The sequence below is a fragment of the Geotrypetes seraphini genome, chromosome 5 (assembly GCF_902459505.1).
Source record: "Geotrypetes seraphini chromosome 5, aGeoSer1.1, whole genome shotgun sequence".
NCBI classification, from domain to species: domain Eukaryota; kingdom Metazoa; phylum Chordata; class Amphibia; order Gymnophiona; family Dermophiidae; genus Geotrypetes; species Geotrypetes seraphini.
In genome coordinates, this window is record NC_047088.1 from 84,540,492 (window position 1) to 84,553,844 (window position 13,353).

Genomic DNA, 13,353 nt, shown 5'->3' on the forward strand with positions numbered 1-13,353 from the left:
AATAAAAAAAAAAAAAAGAGGAAATGAATAATAAAATGCACAGTAGTAGGCAAATCAAATAAACATATACAGTTGGTAGAGTGAAAGAGTAGCCCTTTGCTTGGTGTGGCAGGTTAGAACCAGGCCAGCTTTCCTCTGTCTTTGTTGGTGAGGTTTGGCCTTCTTACCAGCATATCACTGTTCTCTGGCCCGGGTTACCTTTCCTACATCTTTCGGTGGTAGGGTTTGGGATCTCTGCCACCATGCCACACTTCCCTGCCCTGGATCATCTTTCCTATGTCTTCTGGTGGTTAGACATAGGATCTCTGTCACCATGTTATGTCCTAGGTCACCTTTTATACATTTTCTGGTGGTAGGACTTGGGCTTCCTGCTACCATGTCACCCTCCTCTTGCTCAGGCCAGCTCTCCTCTTTGGCAGTGTTGTTCAAAGTACTTATGAAAAAGTAAAAATAGATGCATTTGTTAATACTTAAGTAAAAGTACACTGAAGAACACATTAACAAATTTACTAAACTACAAGGGAAAATGTTATTCCCTGATATAATACTTTTTGAGTACAAAGTAAAAGTGCTGCAACTACAATAAATGCAACTATTGTTAATGGTCTTTATTGTTCTACTATTCAATCCACTTTGCTTTTAGTAAAACTAAATTTTTCCAAAATGACTGTCACTTATGTGAGTGCATTTGTGAGTCATTAATTCAGCACAGCTGAAAAGGTTTTCAACAAGTGCACCAGGAGACACTGGATTGTTGAGTCTGATAAAAAGTTCCTTCAAATCATGCCAGATTGCAATGTTACTGATGTCTTCTTACTGGGTCTACAGGTTTTAATCAAGGGAATCTCTGTAACACTTGACTTCTGTATAGCAATGTATTCTCATTGATAATAAGCTTACCTATCTTACCTATCGTTCTTAAATTAGTGCTCTCATCAAAAATTGTTTCTATAAGTTAAGGATGATAAGATCTTTAGTTCCTCTCCTTGACCTTAAATCTCTCCAGATTTTAATTCATTCCCTTATAATTTCTAAAATCGACTACTGTAATTCACTATATAAAGGTTTATACCAAAAGGACATTAGACGACTTCAACTAATACAAAACACAGCAATAAAAATTATCACTAACTCAAAAAAATCTGATCACGTTACTCCTCTGTTGAAAAATGCCCACTGGCTTCCCATTCATCATCGGGTCATCTATAAAATTGCCCTCCTTACTTTGAAGGCCCAGCAGACCAATGAACCAGCATTTATTGACAGACTACTTATTCCATATGACTCCCCTAGAATTTTAAGATCCTCATTAGAGAATGACACGGGGAAAAAATCTGTCCCCGTCACCGCCCCGTCACCGGCCCACCATCCTCTGCACCGCCCCGTCACCGCCGATCCCTTCACCGCCCCGTCACCGTCACCGCCATCCCTTTCACCGCCCCATCACCGCCACTGCCATCCCATTCACCGCCCCGTCACCGTCCCCGCTGCATCCATATAAGCCTTTTTCCTTTCACTCCCTCCTTCCAATTTGAGCCGGGAACACTAGCGATCGCGTGGTCCCCGCGGCCACTACCTGCCTGCCTGGTCGATCCTGGTGTTTGGCCGGCTCTCTCCCTTCTCCTCACCTTGGTTTGTGGGTTTCTTTTTCGGCAACCTGCGTGCTTTCCCAGGGAGCCGCACACGCGCGGCTGCTCAGTGTTCGATCTTCTGCTCTGCTGCAACTTCCTGTTTCCGGTTGCGTCAGAGCAGAAGATCGAGGCTGAGCAGCGGCGGGTGTGCGCGGCTCTCTGGTAGCGTGCGGGTCGCCGAGGAGGAGGATCTGCGGACTGGGGTGAGGAGAGGGGAGAGAGCTGGCTGGACACTGGAATCGATTGGGCGGGCGGGTGTGAGCTGCGGGGACCGCGCGATCCTTCATGCCTCACTGCGGGGGACAAGACCATTCACCGCCCCGCGGGCGGTGAATGGCCTTGTCCCCGTCGCCGCAGCGACTGCTAGTTTTCTTCCCCGTTTTCGGCGGGTGACCCGCGGCTAAAATGTGGTGGCCGCGGGTAAACCGCCACCGTGTCATTCTCTAATCCTCATCACAATTTACCCTTAACATTCCATCTCTAAAAATAATTGGTACTCGTCGTTCATACATTTTCTCTGTAACAGCACCCACCATTTGGAACTTGGCTAAATTTAAGAGCATAAAATGCTTCCTTTTTAAAGATGCATATGATTAATATATCTGACTCAATTTTGATGTATCTTATACAATCATAATTCACCTTTATTTCTTATCAATTTTAAAATTCTTCCCTATCTTTTCCCTTCATTTCTTCCCTGTTTTTAATTTTTTTTTTAAATTGTAATTTTCTTCCACACTTCCCTTTGTTTTATTCCTCCTTCCCACCTTAGTATGTCTGTCCTTGTATTGTCTGCCCTAGAATTGTCTGTACCCATTATTTATTATTTATTTTAATTGTACAACGCTTTGAAATATATTGTAAATATATTGTCATGATCATCTGCATTAGAAATAGTGCTATGAGTTCATCACTGCATCTTCATCTTCATTATCATTGACATGCTGTCCAAATGCAAAGAAGACTTTTACAAAGTTAAAATCATTGTCTGTAGTTCTAATAATTTTTTCATCTGATGGCAAACTCTGTTAAAATATATTTGAGAACTGATGCAAGAATATCAAATGTATGGGAACTCTGTAGTCTGAAGACCAATCAAGCAGATTTCTTTTCTGAAGACTATCAATCAGCCACCCCAATGTTACATTAGTGACTTTTTATTTCACCATTACCTTGCAGTTCAAGGCGGATTACACAAGAAGTTATCTGGACATTTCCAGAAGAGTTACAGAGTTCAACGGGTTACTTCTGGGGACTGAGGTGCTTCCTGCGGTGTTAGTTTGTTTTGATGGATTTCTTGAATAGCAGGGTTTTTATTTCTTTTCTGAAAGTTTTGTGGTCTGGTGTCGTGGTCAGTAGATTGGATAGTTGGTGGTCTAGTTTCGCTGCCTGCGTGGTAAATGCAGCACAAATGATAATGGTAAATGCAGCACAAATTGATGAAGTGTCCTTGAGGAGCTTCACTGCAACACATCCATTATGATCAGGCTCTTGCGTGTTCCTTGAATGATGCCATTTTGAATACAGGTGCTACTGAGTAGAAGTGACTGGAAATCATCCTGCTATCTCCCTCCCTCAAAACATCAGTTACCAAAACAGTTACAAGATTCAGGTATGCTTGGGACAGACACAGACAGCAAAGGGATGCACGGAAAACATTTTGGGCTCCTTTTACAAAGGTGCGCTAGCGTTTTTAGCGCACGCACCGGATTAGCATGCACTATAGTGCGTGCTACCTGAAAAACTACCGCCTGCTCAAGAGGAGGCGGTAGTGGCTAGCGCACGCGGCATTTTAGCGTGTGATATTCCTTTGTAAAAGGAGCTCTTTGTTTCATTTTTTTCTTTGTGTTTGGAATGTTTTCTGATTTTGGAATTTTTTTTCAGTTCATTTCAGACATTTATACTAACATAAGTTTTTAACCCACATTAGAACAGAAATTGATTGAACATGTTAATATGTATTAGATCAATTTTGTGCACACTATTTGTTAAAGGTTCTGAAATGAGCTGAATATGTACTGTCAAATGTGCCTCCCTAGACAAGAGAGAGAGAAAGAAGTGGTAACCAAGTAGAACCTACAGTAACATAATAGGCGGAGCATTAGGCAAATTAAATGGCCCAAAGGTTGTTATCTATCAGCTACTGTTACATTACCTTGTTATGTTATGCAATATTAGTACCGTCAGTGGCTTTTTTACATGCTGTAGAGCCAGATGAACAACAGTAGTTCAGGCTATGGTTTTGTCGAGACTTGATTACTGCAATGCCATGTACCTTGGAATAACAGAAGCAAGGTGCAGGGCACTGCAGGTAGCTCATAACGCAGCATCAAGATTGATGTTTGGATTGTTGAAATATGCGAAAACCAAAGAGGATTGACCCCAAAGTATCCACAGAGAAGAAAATCCAGAAGAAACCAAAAGAAACTCTGTGGAATGACGATGTTCCTTAAATGAACTTTATTTTAAAAATGTCAAAGTTCCAAAGGTACAATAAATCATCCACATAAAATAAAATCATCCACATAAAAGTAAAATAATCCACATGAAAACCATATTTCGCCTTATCTCCAGCAACTGCACTGGTTACCAGTTGTTTGCAGAATGCAATATAAAGCGGTAATGATCTGTCACCAATTCTTGTATAGAATCATACCAGAATTGTTTAAAAATAATATGCTTAGTTATTTACCAAGCAGATCATTACGTTCTGAGATTTTAGCTTTACTGAAAATGAATACTAACCCGAAAACAAATGCTAACCCGAGGTTGGTGGAGACTGGTAAAATGACTTTCTGTTGTGCAGGAGTTAAAATATGGAACTCCCTTGTGGGCCAACTACGAAATTGTCGTGAAAGGGGCCTGTTTAGAAAATTGTTAAAGACACAATTTGTAGACGGTTTTTTCTAGTCAGTAATTTTCTCTGGTTTAGCTGAAGAATGATCTTTTTATTCAAGCTTTTGCTGCTATTTTGCAGATATGTTTTTACGATTGTTTGTTTGTTTTATTATGTTCTTTTATAATTTATGCATGTAATTCATTTAACAAGAATTCAAAAATATCACTCCAAATAAAATAAATAAAAATCATATATTTATGGAAGCTGTAGCGCTCAATTAAATGTGATGTGATTAAAAACTTACGCATTGTGTCAACGACTTCGTATCACTGTTTGGCGCCCTGCTGAAAGATTTAAGAGCACATTTGAAGTCCAATAGTTCATTGCTAAGTCAACAATTTGCAGCAAGTTCTAAAAAAAAGTTTATTATTCTCTGGATAAGGGGTTATGTATTTGTTCCGTATTGATTCTTTCCCCTTCCCCCAAGTAAAAGTTTTCATACTTAAATCCCCTGTTTCTTCTGGATAAAACATGCAGACACCAAGCAAGATTCTATATATATAGTAGGAGCCTTTTATAGAATCATACAAAACACTGTGCTGATCGGCACCAATTTTTTTGTACCATATATAGAATTTGGGCCTATGTATAAGCCCTTACTAGAGACGAGACCAATTTTCTGAAGAAAATCAAGTTGAGAAAGGTACACACAGAAGTTTGAACATACACATATTTGTCCTGCATAAGATTATACACTACTACTATTATCCATTCAGCCATGTCCGACCCTCGGATACTCTGTAGTAGGATTACCAGATGTCTGGAGTTCCCCGGACATATTCTCGTTTTGAGGACATGTCCGGGGGTCTGGACGGAAAACCCGGCACTTGGCCTGGATTTTGAAAAGCCTCCTCAAATCGCGTCGGGCAGGGAGGAAGTCCGCGCATGCGCCGATGCCACGCAATGACATCACGTGCACATGCACGTGCATGTGATGTCATCGTGTGGCATCTGAACATATGCAGACTTCCTGTCTGACAAGAGCAAACAATGGGGGGAGGGGCTAGGGCGGGACAGGGGGCAAGAATAAGGTGTGATGTCATCATGTGGCATCTGAACATGCGTGGACTTCCTGTCTGACAAGAGCAAGCAGTGGGGGGAGGGGCTAGAGCGGGATTGGGGGCGAGATTAGGGTGTTACAGGCAGGGATGGGCCGGACTAGATGGACCTGGGGGTAGGTTTAGGGGTCCGGATTTTCTGACTGGAAAATCTGGCAACTCTACTCTGTAGGCCAGTCCTCGCCATGCTTCCCTGTTTCCATGGTTACTTTCAATTGCTTGATCTTCATTCCCATGTCATTTTTTATGGTATCCATCCAACAGGCCTTTGGTCTCCCCTGCTTCCTTTTGTACACACACTTCTGAAATTACAAGACTATATACATAAGTGTCAACCACACCCCAGTCCTGAACTCAGTTCACATAAACCTATCCATGTTGCAGCACTATAAAGATAAGTTTGCAAGCATAAAATGTGGACAGTTAAAAAAAAAAGTCTTTTCATTCAAAAATCCCTGTTTTATGTGAAAATTGCCTCCTATATTTTTAACACACTCAAGAAAGCCTTAACGTGCACCTTAAAATTTGTTGCATACATTCTAGTACTTTCCAGATTGAACTCATGCTAGTTTGTGAGCCAGCAGATATCCAATTCTGCTAGAGGCAGAGCCATCCTACATCACAAACTTGAGAATCAAACCTACATATAGGTATACCCAGCTTACTCTTAGAGAGTTTGAGTTTGTTCTCTCACTTTTCAAAAGCTTCGCTTTCCTGTTGCCTCCTGACCTTAAGGCCCGGCCAGAACAACTATGAGGAAACTGTGGCAATCAGCAGCAAATAGGCACATGTTATCAGAGACCTTTAATCAGAGCTTTTCTTCCTTCTGAAATCAGAGCAGTAGCTGATGGTGTAATAACTGTTTGATTCTTAATGAAAGGAAGACATTAGGGTTTGGAATGCACCTCATGTATGTTCTGATAACCGTACGTAGCAATGCAAGCAGTGCTGCAAGCCTTATCTGACCCATGCGCATGATTTAGAACATACCTCTTGACCCACTGATAGCCCCTTTTTTAATTTTTAGCCACCTATCATGCGTCTAGTTTGTGTTCACTGGTGTGAGCCAGATTTTGTATCATAACCAGAGCTGAAAGAAGAGTCCCATTTCAGGTTTGAATGCTACAAGATACCTAAGGAAACATGCGTCTGCAGTACAGTTATATTCAATGCCAGTCTCAGTCAATCCATGATGCTGAATTGTGTTGTAACAGATAGCTCAGTGGACTGGTATAGCAGCACAGTGAGCCAGAACAATTCAAAGAGGTATGCAGCATTGCCAGCCAAGAACGTCTGAGGAAGTAGCACAGTCCAAACATCACTTCCAATCACCCAACTTTTGAGAAGATAGTAAGGTTAGACATAATTTAGGGAGCAAAGTATTTCCAGAAATACAAGCACTGGGTTTGGAATTCAGCAACCCTTGGGCAGATGCTATCCATTGGTGATAGGACAGAGCAGGAACTGAGATAAGACGCTTCAGAGAAGAACTTGAGGCAAGGCACTCTAGCTCAGACCCATGACTCTGCCCCCATTCCCCACCAGTTCCACCCAGTCCCGCCCTATTCTGCCCATGTCACACCCCATTATGCCCCAGCCTCGCCCTCCAGCCCCACCCCCTCAATCTGTTTTCATGCATCAGGAGGGCATCTGCTCATGTGCAGGTGTGACGCGTGCAGACGATACAAAGTTATTCAGAGTAGTGAAGACACAGAAGGATTGCGAAGACCTGCAACGTGACATAAACAAGCTCTAGGAATGGGCCACAAAATGGTTCAACGTGGATAAGTGCAAGGTGATGCATATCGGTAACAAAAATCTTATACACGAATACAGGATGTTTGGTGCAGTACTTGGAGAGACCCCCCCAGAAAAGAGACTTGGGAGTACTGGTAGACAAGTCAATGAAGCCATCCGCGCAATGTGCAGTGGCAATAAAAAGGGCGAACAGAATGATTAAGAATGGAATCACAAACAGATCGGAGAAGGTTATCATGCCGCTATATCGGGCCATGGTACACCCCCACCTGGACTGCGGCATCCAGCACTGGTTGCCGTATATGAAAAAGGACATTGTACTACTCAAAAGGATCCAGAGAAGAGCAACTAAAATGTTTAAGGGGCTGGAGGAATTGCCGTACATGAGAGATTAGAGAAACTGGGCCTCTTCTCCCTTGAAAAGAGGAGACTGAGAGGAGACATGATCGAAACATTCAAGATAATGAAGGGAATAGACTTAGTAGATAAAGACAGGTTGTTTACCTTCTCCAAGGTAGAGAGAACGAGAGGGCACTCTCTAAAGTTAAAAGGGGATAGATTCCATATAAACGTATGGAAGTTGTTCTTCACTCAGAGAGTGGTAGACATCTGGAACGCTCTTCCAGAGGCTGTTATAGGCGAAAGCACCCTCTAGGGCTTCAAGACAAGGTTAGACAAGTTCCTGCTGAATCAGAACGTACGCAGGTAAGGCTAGACTCAATTAGGGCACTGGTCTTTTACCTAAGGGCCGCCGCATGAGCAGACTGCTGGGCACGATGGATCACTGGTCTGACCCAGCAGCTGCAATTCTTATGTTCTTTTGTGTTGCCCAATGTGGTCCCAAGCTGGAAGCTTTTCAAAACCAGGACAAAGGTACAGGGGGTGGGGGTGCGGGGGCTGCCTTGGGACTAGTGGCTAGCTGGCTGGCTTGTGGTTGGCTGGCTTACTGGCTGGGGACTGGCTGACTGCCACTACATGTGCCTACCATTAGACATGCCCACCACTAGACGTGCCCTGTATCCTGTCCCAGCCTACCATTAGACCACCAAAGGAGGGACAGGGTACAGGGCACACCACTTGGTTTAGAATTTTTTTTCTTGGTTTTTTCTCCTCTACAGGTAGATGCTTCTTATAGAGTGAAAAATACAGTAAATGTTCATGCCTATTTTATAGAATTTCCCCTTTAGAGGGTCATTTTATAATAGAGACCCTAGGTTTATAGGGCAGGAAGTAGCCTAATGGTCAAAATAGTGCAATGGTCAAAGAACCAGGGAAACTAACTTTGATTCCCACTGCAGATCCTTGTGACTTAGGAGAAATCATTTAACTCTCAGTTGCTCTGGGAATATAATATGCAAAACCAATTTGATTATAAACACAAAAGTGATATATTAAATCCCGTCTCCTTTCATTTGGCCTATTTTTAATGATACATAGGTGCTTCTGACCCTTTATAAAATATCAGCCCAAGTCCTGCAGAAATAGTGCCTAGGCTGTGGGTTCTGACATTTGTGCCTCCTAAATATTCGTGTTTAAAGTGACTATTTTATAAAAATATGTGCAAAAATTGTGATTCTATCTAAGCAAAGTCCTCCCCTGAAAATGTGCTCTACAACTGGGGGGTTTACTTACACCATGCCTACTTTTAGTCAGACCTAATTTTACAAGAAGCCTTTTATACACATAAATCAGCATTTTGGACTAAATTCTCTATATGGCACAGATAAAAATTACCGCTGTTATTCTATATAGTACTTAGTGCTGGGATCCACACCCAATTTTGGATGCAAGGAAACACCAACTGAAACCTGGTATAAATTATTGTGCCTAAATTAGGCACAGATGCCCCTTATTCTTTAATTGTGTGTGTGCAAATTCCAGGCATACCCCTGATCTACCCATGCCCCTCTCATGGCTGCATCCCCTTTTTGGATCCATGCATACAATCCCATGCCTAAAGATGTGCATGCAAATTTAAATTGAAGTCGATTAGAACCAATAATTGATCCTTGGTGCCCAAATTTGCATGGACAATTTTTAGCACCATATATAGAATTGGGACATTTATAAGAAAAAAAATGTTTTATTTATTTATCATATTTATACCCTGCTTAATCCTGAACTTCTTACAAATAGAACATGCGCAAAGACCAAAGAACGAACCACGCACAATAATATAACTCTCCAGACATTCAACCTATTCAATGTCTATTCAACCTATTCATATGTCAACAAAAGTTTGCAAAAGTACCGGTAAGTAAGCTTTTAATGTCCTTTTAAACTTTTGCAAATTTGGGTACAAGCGTAAATATCCAGGGAATTTATTCCACAATAGTGGTGCTGCCACTGAAAAGATATTCATATTTTTAAATATATATATCTGCTGGTGAGAGAACTGAGAGATATCCTGAACTTTCCAATCTCAATGTTTTCAATGGTTTTTCAAACTTTACTACCAGCGACAAATAATGCTCTATAAGTAATAGCACATTTTACTGAATCCTATACAACACTGGCAGCCAATGTAACTGTTGCAGCCCTCCTTAAAGATTCACTAGAATTAAATTATGTTGGAAGGCTATTCATTGATCCACTTTATTAGCTATGTGTCTCTTTTATGTGAGGGCACTGGAAATTACTGTCGCTGGATCTTATAAAAAAGAAGTGTTATTGTAGTGTGTAGAAGGTACTCCCTCGATGCGGAGTCTTTTTTTGGAACACTCCCCTGTTTGACAAATAGGGAGCACGTGGAGTTAGAGTAAGAAGCCTGGAAGGTTGGGTGAGTCAGAAGGAAATATGGAAGCTGTGGAGCAGAAGCTAGACACCCTGTCTCGAGTGCTATGATAGCTATTTCTACCCAGTGCCTAGATACACCCAAGGGAATTATCTGCTAAAACAATCTACATGATGAAACATTATGTAAAAATAATTGCTTGTATGTTTACTCAATTTATTAAATTGAATAGCATTTAATTATTGTGAGAAATATATGCAAGTATAATTTTATAACAATCTAATAAATGCTAATACCTTTCCAATGAGCAAAGAAAATTTCTGGAATCAACTAGGCTCATTATTCTCTGTTCAGCATAATATGCCAATCTTTTCCTGGCAGAACTGATAGAGACATTTTTGAATACATATCAAAACAAACACTTTAAATATGGATGCTATTTTAATAATTTGGACTCATGGAGAAGAGACTGAAATAATTTCACAATTATTTGAATGCATTTTATCCTTTGATCAGATTCAAAATTGATTTTCTAGACACCATAGTTTCTATCAACAATGGCTATATATTAACAATATACAGTTTATCAAAAAAACCAACTGGTAGGTTCAGTAACCTCAACAATTCCGGTTTCCACCCCTTATAAACAAAAAAGTCCATTATATATAGACAAGCCACGGAATAGCATTGTATATGCTCTGATCCAAAAGACAGAGATAATCACCTCAAAATTCCAACTGAGTCCTTCAAACAGAAAGGCTGCAACCCCAAAACGATCTCCAGGAAGACTGCTCCTTCACTTGAAACATCCTGCGAAAACCTACTGAAGTACAAAGAGAAGAAAACCTCAGAGAGAGTTCCTCATGATATACAACCTAGAAAAATGGAGAAAACATAAAAGATCTGCAGCTACTACTCCAGGAGGATGATTTACGAAAAAAGATATTCCCAACTCCACCAATGTTGGCCTTCTGATAACCACCAAATCTAAAGCAAAGCTTAATGAAAAACATTCTCCCAATAGAGGCTCAAAAAGAAGAGCATGGCATTAGTCACTACAGCAAATGGCAAATTATGTCAGCACATATCACAGGTCTCTAAAATTCCCATTGGGCGAATCTCTTCATAAAGGCGGAATAGCTATGCAAATGATTACTCGCAATTGGAAGAATTGGTATCACCTTAGTTTTCCTTTATGGTGGGCGAACTTATGTTTAACTTATAAATATGAGAAAATGAATGCTAACATACTGGGGGGCATAATAAGATATTCAAATTAATTTGGGGTCCATTGACGTCTTTTGTAGATTTGCTATAGTTGTCCTTTATCTTTATTTTCCGTTGTTTTTCACCCACACATCCAGGGAGGGTGGGAGCTGGAGGGGGTATATCTTTTGTTTTGGTATTATTCCTGATGGTAATGATGGATGGGGGAGGGATTTTTTATCTTTTGTATAGATACTTATTGATTATAAGTGCTTGGTTGATTATCATTATTTGTATATAAATTGTATTGCACTTTTTGTTGGCATTAAAAACTAAATAAAGTTCATAAAGGCGGTTAATAAATCGCAATAAATATGAGGAAAAACATTTAGCATAATTGGATGCTACTTATTCTAGTCAATGCAGAAAATGTAAAGGATGCCACATTGGGAACATTAGACACAAAAGAAGAATCAACTCTTACAGGCACAACATTTAACACCACAAGGCAGATCAAGATAACACCTCTTGGGTGGGTCTTTTTCAGGACTTGGACACTGCATCGATGACCTTATAGCCAGAATATGAAGAGGCAACTTTAAAATAATCCAGAAACATAAGACCTTTGAAGTTAAGATGATGAAATATTTAGACACCACCCTAATAGCTAATCCAGACCTTTGTGAAGTCCCATTATATTGCAAACTATAACATGTTATCACGCGCTGTCACTTTCTGATTACTCATGCACCTCTCCCTGTTTCTCACCTTTTTTTCCCCATCCTACCTTTCCTTTGAGAGTGTCATTGGAATGCTTTTCATGTCTCACGTATGTATACTGTATTTTGATATTGTTATTTTTTACTCATATCCAGCCTGAAGAAGGATATGTCTTCAAAAGTTTATCAAAAATTGTTTTATGCTAGTTTAATAAAAAGGTATCACTTTGCATTCCTTCCTTTTGTTTCCTTTTGTTTCTGCTTTGTTTCTGTTTATTATCTGTTAGCTCTAACATGCACACACACATGGGGTCAATATGATGCCACAATACTCATACCCTATTATGGATGTAGAAGAAGATGACATTTGTGTTGAAATGAATCAATCTTTGATAGTAACTTAATTTTATGTAGGAATACACATGTTTGTTTACACTCTGTATAGTATTTTCTTCTATTAGCCACCATTTCTAACAAGATGGCAGCCGATTAAGTCACCATTTGTGCTGTCTCCCTTTGTTCTCTTTTATTTCTTTATTTTTGGTTTTTTTCCTGCTGTTTTTAGTTTATTTATTTAATTATTATAATCTTCCTTGATTTTTATATTGGTTAAGATTTCATTTGTTGACTCTGATCTGACAGTTCGGATTTGACCGTTATTCTTGGTCTGTCAGAAAGGCCTCGTTCTCACCTGGTATTCCTGCACCTTTGGTGACCCAGAGCTGTGCCTGGCAACTTGCCTTTTTCTCACCTGATATTTGCTGCACATTGACGATCCTGGGCTGTGCCTGGTGACCGATCCATGGCGAGTGGGGCTGATGGTGAGTTGGAGAGGGAGTGTTGCCGAGGTCGACGGAGGGTGACTGAGTCGCCGAATGGAGGCAGTCGTCGAGGCGGAAGCGCCATATCTGAGGTGATCGGCATGGACTCTAAATCCTTGCAGCGATGCAGATTCAGATTTCCTACTGGCAATGCGACATCAGCAGGACGGGAGGACCGGAGAATGGCTTTTCATCATGCCTGGAGTCTTACCACACCTAATGTCCCACAGCCAACTTGGATTACTGTTGTGAGTAACGGTACCATCAAGGGTGAGGACTGGTTGAGTGAGCTGCATAGTCCAGACCAAGGAGCGGAGAATAGAAGCTGGAAGATCTGTGAGCTATTAAGTAATGGACAGTATTCTGGAAAATTGAGAAATGCTTCTCTCTGCTTTGAAAAAGTGGACCCATGGCTGATGTGCAGAGGTCGATGATGGCGGTTCCCCGGCTGAAACGGCTAAAGCACTAGGGATGATGATATTGATGATTGATGGAAATGAAATTAAGTCCTTCCCGACTTTTGTTCT

General features: G+C 40.7%; 1 long non-coding RNA gene across 1 annotated transcript; it reads right to left on the reverse strand.

Moving 5' to 3' along the window:
• Window positions 1-355: 355 nt before the first annotated feature.
• Window positions 356-10,899, reverse strand: LOC117360562. The gene is made up of 3 exons (XR_004539450.1): window positions 10,805-10,899; window positions 4,775-4,811; window positions 356-433 (listed from the first exon to the last, which is right to left on the reverse strand). It is a non-coding gene; the product is annotated as an uncharacterized LOC117360562 (long non-coding RNA).
• Between the last annotated feature and the right edge of the window lie 2,454 nt (window positions 10,900-13,353).